Source organism: Balaenoptera ricei, chromosome 3, assembly GCF_028023285.1.
Source record: "Balaenoptera ricei isolate mBalRic1 chromosome 3, mBalRic1.hap2, whole genome shotgun sequence".
Classification (NCBI taxonomy): Eukaryota; Metazoa; Chordata; class Mammalia; order Artiodactyla; family Balaenopteridae; genus Balaenoptera; species Balaenoptera ricei.
The window spans coordinates 25,614,290-25,630,291 of NC_082641.1; positions in this window are offsets into that span (position 1 = coordinate 25,614,290).

Genomic DNA, 16,002 nt, shown 5'->3' on the forward strand with positions numbered 1-16,002 from the left:
CCAAGGAAACTTCCTCTGTCAAAGAGTTTTCAGAGGAATGGTTCTCAATATAGGCACACGTATAGAATTTCTTAGCTACCCTATTTAAAACATTATCATGGTTTATTTTTCAGTATCTAAATTTAAATTTTGGGATAATGCTCATCTCAGCAACTTAATATCTACAGCCAACATACATAAATTAGAACACAAAAGCCCGTGCTGCTATTTATTGGGTGGGAAAATCTACTAGGTGGAAAAACAAATGCCAGAATAGAGTGACTGTAAATTATATATTTGTGTGCAAGAACTTAAGTTGTGCAAAATATGCTATTCCATCAGCAAAACTCATAGCATTTATAGATCAGTAAAACATCTTTGAGCATTCTTCAGATATCTGGCTTAGCAAAAACTTGAAAAAGCACTTAGTCATGTATTTTTGTGCTGGATAGTAAAGCCTATACTTCACAAGACAAATTCAATCTTCATTTTTCTATATCATCTATGTCAGCCCCCATCCATGCTGAATTTGTAGAAAATATTACAATTTCCGCATCATACATTTATTTTGAGAGGAAAGATTATGGGATCTCAAGGTTGTAAGAGATGTTAAAGGTCAAGAGCCCATCCACACAACTGGGCAGACTTTGTGATGTTTATAGTTGTCATAACCATCTGCAGTTCTCTAATGGAATGCTAGTCCTACTACTACCTGTGAGAGCCAGTTGACAATGAGCTCTAATGCAGCATCACGGTCAGCCATGAGGTGAGGTTGCGTTAGGACCATTTCTATAGTAATAAGAAAGTTTATTGAGTGTGTTATGGGTTGAATTGAGTCCTCTGCCAAAATTCATACGTTCAAATCCTAACCCTCAGTATCTCAGAATGTGACAGTTATTTGGAGATAGGCTCTTTAAACTGGCAATTAAGTTAAAATGAGGTCATTAGGGTGGGCCTTAATCCAATATGACTGATGTCCTTATAAGAAGAGAAAATTAGGACCCAGACATGCACAGAGGAAGACTATGTGAAGACAAAGTGAGAAGATAAGCCAAGAAGTGAGGCCTCAGAAGAAACCAACCCAGTCGTACCTTGATCTCAGACTTCTAGCCTCCAAAATTGTGAGAAAAATAAGCATCCGTTGTTTAAGGCAAAGTCTGTGGGTACCTTATTATGGCAGTCTTAACAAACCAGCCCAGGAAGCAAAAAGGAAACAACCCCTAATATGCACATAAGCTATTTGCAGATACAGTTTTCAAGACTCTTTGCCTTCCCAGTGACAACCCAGTTATTCTTCCGTAGAATATTGATACAAACAGTTCAAATAGAGAGATCAAGGCTGCTAAAGGACCTCTGTGTATATTCAAATCCTGACTTTTTGTACTACTTTTGCCCCTCATATTTTAGAAGGAGGGCTTGAAAAACAAGCACAGCATTCCCTGGGGCAAAAGGGGTGGGGGAGAAAAAAGAATTTAAATTACCTGCTAATGAGTAAAACTCCTTGGTGTATAAAGCTAAACTTTAAGTTACTAATTCAAAGATTTTCTGTTTAATGTATGATTTCAGAATACACTCCAATTTAGTGTTTAGGGCATTAGAAAAACTCAGAAGCACAGCTTGAATGCATTCTAATTATAAAATTAAAAGATGGGATATTGAACTACTTAGTATGCCACTTACATACTTTTAAACAATAATGAGTGTTTCAAAATAAGCAGCAGTCATATAAAATCCAAATGTTTGATAGTTGGGTTATGGTAAATATGAGCAAAATGAGATTTTCTTATCTGAAAAGCAGTACATAGAATGAGAGCATACCAAATATTTGTCTGCAAATGTCAACAATATAGTGAATCTCAGCAATCGTTTGAGGGATTCAAGACAGATAGAAAATGACTCAGTAGTAAAACAAGTAGTTTATACTGGTAATTTTTTAAATGGAGAAAACATTTCTTGTAGGTAAACACTAACATTTTCTACCTTCTCCTACTGTATGATATGGTGAAAGTCCTCCAATACTGGCACACAATTAAACTGTGGGCAACTTGATGATCTTGTCATGATGTAAGAAGGGCTGTCCATTTACCAGATAAAGATATGGTTATCATAACTGTTCTGTGAGTTGTTCCTAGTCAGGAATATTTATATTACTAATAAATAAATAGCAAATAACATCTATTAAGTTGGAAAAGTATCTGTATTTTTCAGTTGGAAAATCTGTCAGTAAGATGTTTTCTTACGCTTTTGCCTTTCAACTATGTCCCTGAATCCAAGTAAAGTAGGATATTTAAGAATGCCATAAATGAAAGAAGGAAACAAATAGTCTAAGAAACAGGGAAGGATAGGAAGATATGAGAAATTGTGGACCCCTTCTACTGACTTCAAGAATTAATTAAAAATGTGATTAAGAGTATAAAGTGATTTTCAAAGTTTATTCTTTTGCTAAAAAAACCTCTAAATTTTATATTTTGGCTGAATGAATTTGGAATTGATTATGAGACATCCCAAAAGAGTACTTCAAATAGTTTGATTGACAGTTAATTTTGACATTATAACATACTGTAAACATATTTTATTCTTTGCAAAACATGTTCTAGTATTTACGATTGTCTTCACAATATATTTATTGTACAATATTAGTTAATATTGTTTTATTCAAATGCATGTGACTTTCATTTTATTTATCTTTCTCTTTTACAATTTCTAGTTCAAGATGAAATATTATAATTCAAAAAACTGACTCAATAAATAGGGCTAATGGCTTAGTGTCCCTTCTTTCAAGAATCCCACTGAAATGACATGCCAGTATGGACTGTGTTAAACTTCTCAACCATTTCCTGGACCAAGGTTTTTTAAAACACCTCCCAAGGCCTTGGTTCACCTCAAGCTAGAAAAACAGAAGATGGCCTTTGTTAAGATGAAAAAATACACACAAATTCTGTCGTCATTAACAAAATAAAAGCAACATTAGCAATAAAAGTAGAGTTGACATGAACAATATAAATGCTTGATTTATTTATGTATATTGGTTCAAATTTGGTTGGATAGCTTTCCTTCACTCTCACCTCACTCCTCAGACCCCCAGTGACAGACCAGAAGGACCTGAAGCTGTTTCCTCTTCTGACTCTTTGAAGAGAAAATCAGTTAAAATCTTATTGATGGAGAGCTTGAGTCAGGATTGAGAGGAAGAAGTGGGATCCCAGAGGGAGAGGAGACATGTTAAAAATTTGAGAAGACTATTTTGAATTAAAGGAAGAATAGGGGGCACAGAGAGAGGGAAATCCTTGATGTCACAGGTAGATAACAGTGTAGGCTGATGAGAATTGATGTGTACACTGAGGGAAAACATTAAAAACAATAAAAACTTCTGCACTGTCCTCTGGATTCCATGTGTATACTTGGTCATATTAAGTTGTGTCTTTCTCTTATGGAAATATACTGTACCTTGCTACATCGATTAGACCATGAGGAACTAAACACAGAAGAAGTACAAAAATAAAAGGAACTTGATAACAGAATTGGAAAATAAGAAGCAATGGCTGTAAGAAATAAGGATAGAGAATGATTTATGGAAGATGTAAAGCATATTGGAACAGGTAATACCCATCAGGGCCAAGAGACCTATGATCATGTTCTAAGATAACAAGATTATAAGAAAATACTTTTCCATCAAAATCCACAAATAATTCTACAGTCAGAAGCAGAAACACTAGAGGCAAGAAGAGACTGTTTACCAGATTAAAGCACAGAACAGCAGAGGCTTCCATTCCTCTGCCCTACAGTTATCTGGGCAGAGCGGAGCTGAGACCAGAGCAGCAAAGCAGTGACTCTGGAAACAGTATGGCAACAGGAGAGGCATTAAACTACCACATCTAGAAGATACAATCATAAGGGGATTGGTTCCTATAGTCAGAATTCTATTTACCACAAATACAAGAAGACACTATATTCCCATTTGGACTGAGGATTAACACTTATTAATTTTGCTTAAAATTAGTTTTAAAATGTTAATTTTAAAATATGAACAACCAATTATCACCAGACACCTGAAGAAAATAAGCAACATTTAAGAGTGGCATCAAAAAAGAAGAATTATCCCTAATAGTTTTCTAAAGGAAACATTTCAAAATATTGATTAAAACATCAATTTCATTCTTTAGGAAGTATAGGTTGCTAGGAAAATGTAAATGTTCTAGGGAAAAGATAACTGCCAAAATGAAATTACAGAAAACATTAATTGAAGATCATACTTAAAATGGCTGGGGGTAAAATTAGGGAATTGGAAGTCTTTAATACAAAAATTGAAAAGATGTCTTGCAAAGTTCATCTTACTTATGATATTTTTCCTATTTATCAGTCATGTGAGAAATACATGGCAAATTTATTTACCAACTATTAAGTGCAGTCATGATTCCAGACTGGTTCTGTATATTTTCACAACACACTGAGTAAGATTATACCACTATTTTACAGATGGAAATACAGAAGCTTAGAAACACTAATAATTATCTTCAAGTCATTCGGATAAGAGATGGGCCACCATCCTGCCTCTCAGAATCCTAAAGTATTCAGGGATTTGGATACTCTAACCTGCATCAGGTATAAATTCTGGGGTCCTGGATGCAAATAACAATTAGAAGTCCAAATAAGCATACCATATTGTATCGAAATTTTCAAGGAAGAGAATCCAAGTCTCTAAAACACATAAATGTAATGCAGTAACAAACATTTTAGAATTAACTTTCTGACTTTTGGTTTAATAGCACCTTAATATCTACTATAGCTATATTTGCCAAAACTAGGAATCATAATAAATCATACAAATAAGACAGCAACTATTCTCTTGCTAATGACAGTGTAGCTTCTATTACTGTTGGTGGTAATTTTGAAGTCATACATTCTCAGTGAAAAAATCTTTGTTTTATAAGTTTGTAGGCAGTTCTTGACATGATTTTGGGTTTGACAATGGTAATCTTACTATTCTTTACTCCTTTTAAAAGTTACTTCCTTTTGTTGGTTTTGGAGCCAGAAGTTAAACTAGAGTGGCAGAAGAAATATGTTTTATATATGAAAATTTTCTTAAAAATATAATTTTTGTTCTAGTGTTATCTGAACATCTCACTGACTCTTTCACTATCCATTACTAAACAACAAAAATTTAGCTTTAGGGTATGTTTTTTTTTTCAAACAGAAAGGAGAAAATTAAAAAGTTAGGTTATAAATATTCAATATATTCCAACTACTAATGAATATGTTAAATTTTTTCAGAGATATTTAATCATTTTGAAATCATTTAAAAAATAATGAAGTTCCAAGCAGAAAAAAACATAATGCTTCCCTGTTGTTTCCTTGTCTATCAAAATTGATTTTTTTTTGAAATTTCAATTTTTTTATTGAGGTACAGTTGATTTAAAATATTATATTAGTTTCAGGTATTCAGTAATTCAAAATTTGTATGAATTATACTCCATTTAAAGTTACTATAAAATATTGGCTGTATTCCCTGTGTTGCACAATATATTCTTGTAGCTGATTTATTTTATACATTGTACTTTGTACTTCTTAACCCCCTACCCTTATCATGTCCCTTGTCCCTTGTCACTCTCCTCTGGTAACCACTAGTTTGCTCTCTATATCTGTGAGTCTGTTTCTATTTTGTTGTATTCATTTGTTTATTTTTTAGATTCCACATATACATGATAACATGACAGTATTTGTCTTTATCTGACTTATTTCACTAAGAATGATACCCTCCAGTTTCATCCACGTTGTTGAAAATGGCAAATTTCACTTTTTTATGGCTAAATAGTATTCCATTTTATATATATCTGTATATTTCACATCTTCTTTATTTGTTCATCTGTTGATGGGCATTTAGATTGCTTCCAGTTCATGGCTGTTGTAAATAATGTTGCTATGAACATTGGGGTGCATGTATCTTTTCAAATTACTGTTTTCCTTTTTTTTGGATATATGCCCAGGGGTGGAATTCCTGGATCATATGATAGTTCTATTTTTAGTTTTTTGAGAACCCTCCATACTGTTTTCCACAGTGGCCACACCAATTAACATTTCTACTAACAGTGTACAAGTGTTCCCTTTCCTCCACAGTCTCACCAACATTTAATATTTGTGGTCTTTTTGATGATAGCCATTCTGACAGGTGTAAGGTGGTATCTCATTGTGGTTTTGATTTTCATTTATCTGATGATTAGTGTTGTTGAGCATATTTTTATGTGCCTGTTGCCCATCTGTATGTATTCTTTGGAAATATGTCTATTCAGGTACAGCCCATTTTTTAATTGGGTTTTTTTTTTTAATATTTAGTTGTATGAGCTATTTATATATTTTTGGATATTAACCACTTATTGGACATATCATTTGCAAATATTTTTCTCAGTCAGTAGGTTATCTTTTCATTTTGTCCATGGGTTTCTTTGCTGTGCAAAAGCTTTTAAGTTTAATTAGGTCCCATCTGTTTATTTTTGCTTTTGTTTCCTTTGCTTTAGGAGACAGATTTAAAAAAATATTGCTACAATTTATATCAAAGAGTATTCTGCCTATGTTTCCTTCTAGGAATTTTATGGTTTCTAGTCTTACATTTAGGTCTTTAATCCATTTTGAGTTTATTTTTGTATATGGTGTTAGAGAATGTTCTACTTTCATTCTTTTACATATAGCCATCCAGTTTTCCCAGCATCATTTATTGAAGTGACTGTCTTTTCTCCATTGTATATTCTCACCTCCTTTGTCATAGATTAATTGACCATAAGTGCATTGGTATATTTCTGGACTCTCTATTCTGTTCCATTGAACTATTTGTTTCTGTGCCAGTACCATACTATTTTGATTACTGTATCTTTGTAGTATAGTTTGAAGTCAGGGAGCATGATACTTCCAGCTCTGTTCTTCTTTCTCAAGATTGTTTTGGCTATTTGGGCTCTTTTGTGTTTCCATACAGATTTTGAAATTATTTATTCTAGTTCTGTGGAAAATGCCATTGGTATTTTTATAGGGATTGCATAGAATCTGTAGATTGCTTTGGGTATATGGTCATTTTAACAATATTAATTATTCCAATCCATGAACACGGTATATCTTTTCATCTGTTTATGTCATCTTCAATTTCTTTCATCAGTTTCTTATAGTTTTCAGAGTACATGGTCTTTTACCTCCTGAGTTAGATTTATTCCTAGATATCTTATTCTTTTTTCATGAAATTAAAAATGGAATTCTTTCTTAACTTCTCTTTCTGATAGTTCTTTGTTAGTTTACAGAAATGCAACAGATTTCTGTATATTAATTTTGTATCCTGCAACTTTACTGAATTTATGGATGAACTCTAGTAATTTTTGGTGGTGTCTTTAGGATTTTCTATGTATAGTATCATGTTATCTGCAAACAGTGACAGCTTTACTTCTTCCTTTACAATTTGGATTCCTTTTATTTCTTTTCTTGTCTGATTGCTGTGGCTAGGACTTCCAATACTATGTTGAATAAAAGTGGCTAGAGTGGGCATCATTGTCTTGTTCCTCATCTTAGAGAAAATGCTTTCAGCTTTTCACCATTGAGTTTGATGTCAGGTGTGGGTTTATTATATGTGGGCTTTATTATGTTGAATATGTTCTCTCTATACCCACTTTGTGAAAGTTTTTATAATAACTAGACGTTGAATTTTGTCAAAAGCTTTTTCTGTATCTACTGAGATGATCATATGGTTTTTATTCTTCAGTTTGTCAGTGTGGTGTATCACATTGATTGATCTGAGGATACTGAGGCATCCTTGCATCTCTGGGTTAAATTCCACTTGATCATGGTGTATGATCCTTTTAATATATTTTTGAATTTGGTTTGCTAATACATTTTGAGGATTTTGCTCTGTGTTCATCAGTGATATTGGCCTATGATTTGTGTGTGTGTGTGTGTGTGATATATTTGGTTTTGGTATCAAAGTGATGCTAGCCTCCTAGAAAGAGTTCAGAAGTGTTCCTTCCTCTGCAAGTTTTTGGAGTAGTTTGAGAAAGACAGATGTGCACTTTTCTTTAAGTGTTTGGTAGGATTCACCTATGAAGCCATCTGGTCCTGGACTTTTGTTTGTTGGGAGTTTTTTTTTTTTTTTTAATTACTGACTCAATTATTACTGGTAACTGGCTGTTCATATTTTCTATTTCTTCCTGGTTCATTCTTGGAAGAAAGTATGTTTCTAGGAATTTTTTCAGTTCTTCTAGGTTGATTTTTGATAAAAAAAATGTTTTTATCTTAAAAGCTTTTAGAAATAAGAGAACAAAACACCTATCCAAAAACAAGGAGATGCTCTGGATTTTTGTCAAAAGAGTTGTTGACTAAATCACAGTGCCTGTATTATGGGAATAATTTACCTCTTTGTTCTAAGTGTTATTGAGAGTACATAATTTTCCCACTTAAAAAGATGGAGACTGTACATTTGTTCAGGGAGAACTAGAGACTTTGAAGAGGGATGCATATGAAATTAATATTTTTGGAATACCTGTACAAGATAAGTGCTGGGCATTATATATTTTCAAATCACATAATATAACATCCTGAAAGACATGAATATATAATTCTTATTTTACAGATAACAAACAAAAATACAGTGAGAAACTAAGAGAACCAGCTGGTTAGTGGCAGGGTTCAAGAGCTCCAAAACACATCCATCCCAACTCACTCAGAAGCACAAGAGTCTTTGTGCAATAACTAAAATCTATGCCAGAAATTTTATTTTGGAAACAAAAAAAGAAATAAGAAAGAAGCTACTGTGATGGCAAACTGTAGAACATTCCTGCTTTTTGTAGATTGGGTGAGTGAATCTCTCCTGTACAATCAGAATCTGTCAGTCATCTCTGCTTGAGCACAAGTTTAACAGGCCATAAATGCCAGAGCAGGATAAAGAGAATAAGTGGGAGAACTGCTCTTGGCAGTCTTAACAAGCTCTGATCAATTGATTTATGTAGAAAATCCAATTAGACCTGGCTGACCAGAGCTCCACTGACATCAGAATGAAGCCAGTTGTGAGAAGAGGCTGTTGTATCCCCCTTGGCCAAGTGAATTGATCAATATTTAAACCCCCTTTGGTTTAGATCCTATAATAAAGATACTAACATTACTTCTCTACACATATTAAAAGACAAGCCCATGAAAAAACACATAACAAAGACTTGGTTGGTAAAAATAATCATGTGATTTTGCATACATGTATAAATTACAAGCTAATTTATACATGTATAAGTTACAAGCTATTATTTTTCTTAATCAAATTTTCTGAATAAATTTAAATGTTACATCCAATTCTGTGGAAAAGACTTAAAAATAGTGAAAGAGCATCTTCTTACCATCTCCATTTCCTGTTTTGTCACCAGAATTCCAAAAAACTTCACAAATTATTTTAAAAATTATTTAGCACAGTGGTTAAAAACTAGATGTCCTCACAAACTTTAAATTGAACCTATTTAAGTTGATTTAATTATTTTTACTATTTTAGATATGCCATTTTTACATACATTCCTAATAAAATCCTGTCATAAATTCCAAATTTAATATATAATAAATGAACATATGAAAAAAGTGACTACAGACTCTTTTAATTTGATTCTGCTGTTCTTTGACCCATGAGCATTAGTGGTCGCTGAGTTCCTGCCTCATGAAGAATGTCATTTGGCTCTGTCTTCCATACAGGCTCAAAACAAAATTAGGTTCAGCCTAATTAGGCTTTTATACTACAAACTAAATTTAGTAACGTTCATGTAGTGAACTTTTAGTGAGCTTGGTCAAACACAAACCTAACATTAACCGTATCTGGGTGTGTCCTCCCTATAGCATTAAAATTATATATTTCATAGCAGAAGCTAGTGAAACCACTAGAAAGTATGTTTGCACAATTGGTATAAAAGAGAGAAATAATACTTCAGGTTCTTGTCCCCAGATCAGTTCACTTTCCAGTATTCTACATTTGACACTATATTTTTTATTTGGCTCTGCCAGGCTTATATGTTCTTTAAATGTTTAAAAGAACAACAAAGCAGAGTTAATTCTGTCCTCATCTAGGAACCATTGTATTTTGTAGCATATAATCAGGTTTTTTTAGGTTTGTTTTTCTTGTTTAGATTTAAACTTGGTCATTCATTTGTTCACAGGGACCAGTATAGTGCTTGGCACAAGGTATATGTTTAAATTAATGAGCAATATGTCTAAGAAAAATATGCTATTTACAGATGTGTATCTGTATATTTCAGCCCCAAAGAATGTAAACTATGTTAAAAATAGAGCATGTGACATTTGAACTTTTTCTTTATAGCAGGCACATAGAACTTGACATGATAAGCTCTCAAATATTGTTGAAGGAACAATTAAATTAATAAAGGATATTCATTGTCTACAAAAGATCACAACTATTTTACAAAATTACATTGTGAGGAAAAATTACTTGGGCTCTTATAGAGCCATAGCAATCTATTATCCACACTTGAGCTTGAAAATTCTCTTCTTCTCTAAGATCTCATTTACAAAACAGGTTTAAATATAGTGAAATGTTATTCTAATAGTCCCCTTAAAATGTTTTGAAATCTAGGACCTTTTAATTCACTCAAGAATTCCATGAAGAATTCAAAGTTGTTCAGGAGTAGTATTTGTACAATGATAAAATGTACAAGTTGAGCTGTGCACATGAGCATGTGAGAACACTTTAGAAGAAGAAACTTCATGAACCTGGTGAACCTTTTTATCAGATCAATTCTGTGAAGCCTTTTGCTATGTTGCAGCTAATAGGACTTTCACCATGCGTTATTAAGAATTTCTGAAGACTAATGGAACCAAACATAGGAAAAAGTACTGCTCTCTTCACAAGTGGCTGAGACATGGCCCCTTCTTGAGAAAAGCGTATTTAATTCATACTAATAGATGAAAAGTAAGAGTAAAGCTTGTAGGCTAGTCAAAAAAATGAGGGGAAAGCATCTTCCCCCAAAGGAACTTTATGAGTCATGATTTCTTTCCAAACTAGTGTGAATAACTAAGTGCAACTGTGAATAATCACTCTGAGTGGCTTTCAGATTCCCAGGAAAACAGTCACTGGATCCTCAGCATACATCAAAACACAACCAAAGCTAAAGAAAAAAAAAAAGGGGGGTGGTGGTGCAGAATGTAAAAAAGTAGAAAAAAAGGAATGCATTGCTAAGAACAGAGTGAAAAAAATAAAGAACGACAATGCACACCAAATATTTCATTAAACTTTTCCCCCAGCATTTCTTCACATGAATTTTGTTGCTAACTAGTATATTTTATGGCATGGACCATATTTCTGAACATTACTCATGGCTGTAATATGAGACTTAGTAGAGAGTCTTTCTATAAAATTAATAAGTATTGCAAAAATTCCAAAATTCCTAAAATATCTTATTTTACATGCTTGATCTCATCAAAAAAATCATACCAATTTAATATTAGGTATAACTAGAAAGGAAGAATTCTGGCAAAGGAAGCATTTTGTAAGAGTTTTGCTTTGTTTTGTTTTTATTGATACTTCCTGATATGCCCACTCTAGATACAAAAATTTTGTCTGCATTATAACCCTTGAATTAGCCAGCTACACTAAGTAAAACTAACAGTATTCTTTTATTTTGACTCTATTGAGACAAAGAACTAGTTAAGTATAACACTAAGTAAAATACTATATGTATAGTATGTATACATTCAATTTATTACATTGGTAAATTAACCTAATAACATACAGCTTTGGGAATCCACATAGAATTTGTTCTACATTTTCAGTGACCGATGGTAATGTTATTTTCAAAGGTTGTGTAATAGAAAAAGGTTTCTATAAGTGAAAAGGTCATGACATAGTAACTCACTTATGAAAGACACATTTTAAGATACTTTTTTTCCATTTATTAAAGCTGGTTTAGTCACAGTTAGAGTGAGACTGTGAACCCAACCATCTGAATTCAATGAAGTCATGTTAATAAAATCCATAGCTTATATAAAATCAATTGGAATCGCAGAAACTTTGGGGTCACATGAAGCAGCTTAAACAGTCCACCCTCTTTCCCAGCTTGGAGAATTTACGGTACCTTTCTGTCAATGTGTTCACACCCCAGCTGGACAGCTTGAGACATGAGCTGATGAATAAATAAGTGGCCTTTCTCTAGAGGAGGGCCAGACAGCTGGCAGGGTCACTGTGCCTTTGACATCACACTCAAGAAGACTGCTCTTCTGTTCAAATCCCATCCATGTACCTTTGAACCAACTAGTATATTAAGATCAACTATAGTGTATTTCATAACAGCCAGGAAAGATAATAATAAACAATAAACTAAATATAAAGTGTGCTTCTGTTAATAAATCAGAATTCCTACCTAGTTCCTAAATCCTTAGATAGAAAAAAAAAAAAGAGTGTAATCTGCTCTGGTCTGATTTTGTTTTGTTTTTTTTAATGCTTTCAGCAATTGCTTAACTTTTCTGTGATTCTGTGTTCAAAGAAAGAATTATCAATATTTTTTTAAACAAAAGCATTCAATCAAAATTCCTGTTTTAAATGCAGAATTTATCTAACTGTATTGCTAAAGAGTGAAGCTTCCTCTAATTCGCTCAGAAAAGAAAGTGACTTTTGCTTTATGCATGTAACTGTGCAACTTCGTGACTCTCTGAGTCCATTCTTTGCTGATTTTGTTTTTACCTTCATGCAAAAGTGAGAGGCAGGTTTTAAATTCCTTTTGTTTCAGGGGAATAATATAACCTCCAGGTAGGGACTTAGCTCAACTCAAATCTATACATGATCATAAATATGGTTATTAACTGTGTAACATTATGCATATAATTCCTGGTTGCTACAGCTTGGTATTTTACCATTTCTGTAGGATGGTGATCCTAGACTTTGGAGATTTTGAACCACTTAGAGAAATGAGGAGCCAGGGGGGGTCACATAAAGTTGTACTTTTTCTGAGTTAGTATATTAAAAACAAAAATGAAAGTCATTTATTTATCACCAATAGGTCATAAAAGAAATAGTAAAAAATTAGAAATAGCAATTTCAGAATAATGACAATTTTTCAAATAATCAAGACTTAATTTTTAAGAAGCACTCTCTACATCAGCATCCTTGTTTCTCTAGCTTTTATGGGAACTTCATTATGGATTGGCACTTTTCCTGACAGTCAGGAATTTGGGAACCATGGTCTTGGTTTCTCATATAATCACGAATATTGAATACTTCATATATTACAGCCTTAAACATACACAGGCATTACCTGGCATCATTTATTAAATTTGATTTTTGCATACGAGCTGTTTTTACATTCTATGTCATAACTGTAACTTTTGGAAAATTAAGCAAGCATTGTTTAATAATTTTTTTCTGTTGCTTAACATATGACTCTATCCTCTCATATTTTGGAATTGTGACTTTGCATAATATTATGTTTAAGAGAATTAATATAAATTTAACAAAATTACTCACAGTAACTGGTTTTAATGATTCATTAGGTAAGCAAATCCAAGGAAGAAATAATTCAAGATTGCAATTTATGGCAAGATCTAGAACCAAAATTATTGATTTAGTGAAACGCTTCATGAGGAAGACACATTGAGAAGACACATCCAAACCTTAACCTTTTTTATAGTCTATGGCCAACCATTTCTATTATTTTCTTACAGATACTTTCAGTGTTCTTTTGCAGATATAAGCAACATGTATGTTACATACTTTATATTTTGACCATTTTACCAAAACTAGAAATTACAGACTTTCTTGTATGCCTTGACTTGCCTTCAAGAAATATGTTGAAGATATTTTTATATATCAGTGCTACACAATAATTATTCTATCTCTTTTCTTTTTCTTTTTCTAACATCTGTATTGGAGTATAATTGCTTTACAATGGTGTGTTATCTATCTCTTTTCAACGTTTAATAGAGTATAACAAACTTAGGTATGACTTTACATATTTCACACAAATGAAGTCATAATTTGATGTTATTGTTTGACAACATATATATTGGACACGTGTTTAACAGTTAAATGTTCACAGGTTACTTCATTTATTAATCAGTCTAGGAGGGATGTTTCAAATATACTATGGTAGGAAGAGTTTACTTGTTGTTTAAGGTGAAAAAGTACTTCTCATTATACAGTTACTCAGTATTCCCAGTAAACCCCTATTAAGTGTACACTGGAAGCATTGACTCAGGAGCTCTGTTGAGCTTCCCAGTAATAATGAGTAAACACAGACATATTATATTAAAATAAATGGAAATAACTAAGACAAACTAATAAGTTTAACTGTTTTAAAATCCTACATATCATTTTATTTAGACTAATGATTTCACATTTACTCAGAACATACACCCTATTTATAAAGCCTTTCCACATTTATACCACTGTTTCACATTAACAGTCCAGAAGACATAGATAGTAGATTCCTAGCTGGAATGATTATAGCTTATTGTTTATGAGTTTAGGCTCTGCGTCTGATATAGCTTAGTTGTATTCCAGGAAAGTCAAACAAGAGCTGTAGAACTTTGGGGAAAAAATGTATCCCTTCTTAAGGCAGAAAGAAAAAGACAAATACAGTATGATATCACTTGTATGTGGAATCTAAAATGTGACAGAAATGAACTTATCTACGAAACAGAAAGAGACACACAGACTTAAAGAACAGACTTGTGGTTGCCAAGGGGGAGGGGGTTTTGAATTATTTTCTGAAGTGGTCACATTTTTCAATTATTGGTGTGGGACTGATATATCTTGTTAGGCTAGAGAGCTCCTTTCAGAAATGACCTAAGTAGAAAAGGTGAAGAGTGAGTGCAAAGGAAGTAAGCAGATGGGAATATTGGAAATTTATGTTGGAAGTATTTTATTATGTGCCATGTTGCTAGTAGCACTGAAAACTCAAATATATGCTCCCTATTAGAATTACTGTACAGAGCTTTTAAGATGTTTACTTTTGTTAACTTTTGATAGGTGTCTGTTTATTTCTACTAAAATCAGAGATTTTACTCACAGAATAGAGAATGAATCATCTTATTCATAGTATTTTCCCTAAAATTGATTAAGTGATTGGTATTGGGTCTACTCTGAATAATATTTGAATCAATAGAACTCCATCATTTGAATTACTACACTGGGTTCACATTTCAGTGGAGATGGAGTTAGCCTGCTATATGCTATTTCTCCCATTGATTACAACTAAAAACTCTAAATACATAAAGAAGCTACCTGAAGACTCTGAAAAACAAATAACAGCAGACAGATTGGGGTGGGAAGTCAAATATTGAAGAATGACAAGCACCACCATGCCTTTTCTGATCTTCTCTCCTTTACAGATCCTAGCTTTGACTTGAAAGTATTCGAATCCCAGAAATGTTTGCAGGCCCAGGCAGTAAAAACTCTGAAAGAAATAATCTCTTTCTATCCAGAAGTCTGGGGGAAAAGACCTTTGTGAGACACTGAGTGCAGTGTAGGGAGGAATTCCTTGTTTTCCTCACTCCTTGTTTTCCTCTCTCCAAACACCACCCAAGAATGCCCAGTGTCAAAATCCCACTGATGTTGCATCAGGGATGGTGAAAGTGCATCTGTGCTGACACCTAAATTCTTTCTATCTGGCAAGAAAAGCTAGGAAATGGGATCCTGTGGTCTGAAGAGTATGGAGGGAAATCTTATTTTTTCTCCTACTTTTCTCTTGCTGCTTCCCTCTGAGAGGGAAATCAGTTACAAATGAATGTCCACAATCATGTAAGAGGATAAAAATCCTGAGCTAAATCACTATTTCTGACCAAAGTCACCAGGCAAAGAGGCCTCTGTCAACTGGAGAGCCTGGAGAGGAAGGAGCAAGGAACTGAAAAGTGGGATACGCTGAATCTGCACCTGAGCGGACCCCAGTCTCCAGCTTACCCCTGAGCTGCACGTGCACTGAACAGGTCACTAGTAACAAAGCAGAGGTTTTGAGCACCCAAATACAGTATGACACCACTCAAGTCTGCCCAAGAAGAGCAATATGCTTGTGCATAAAACAA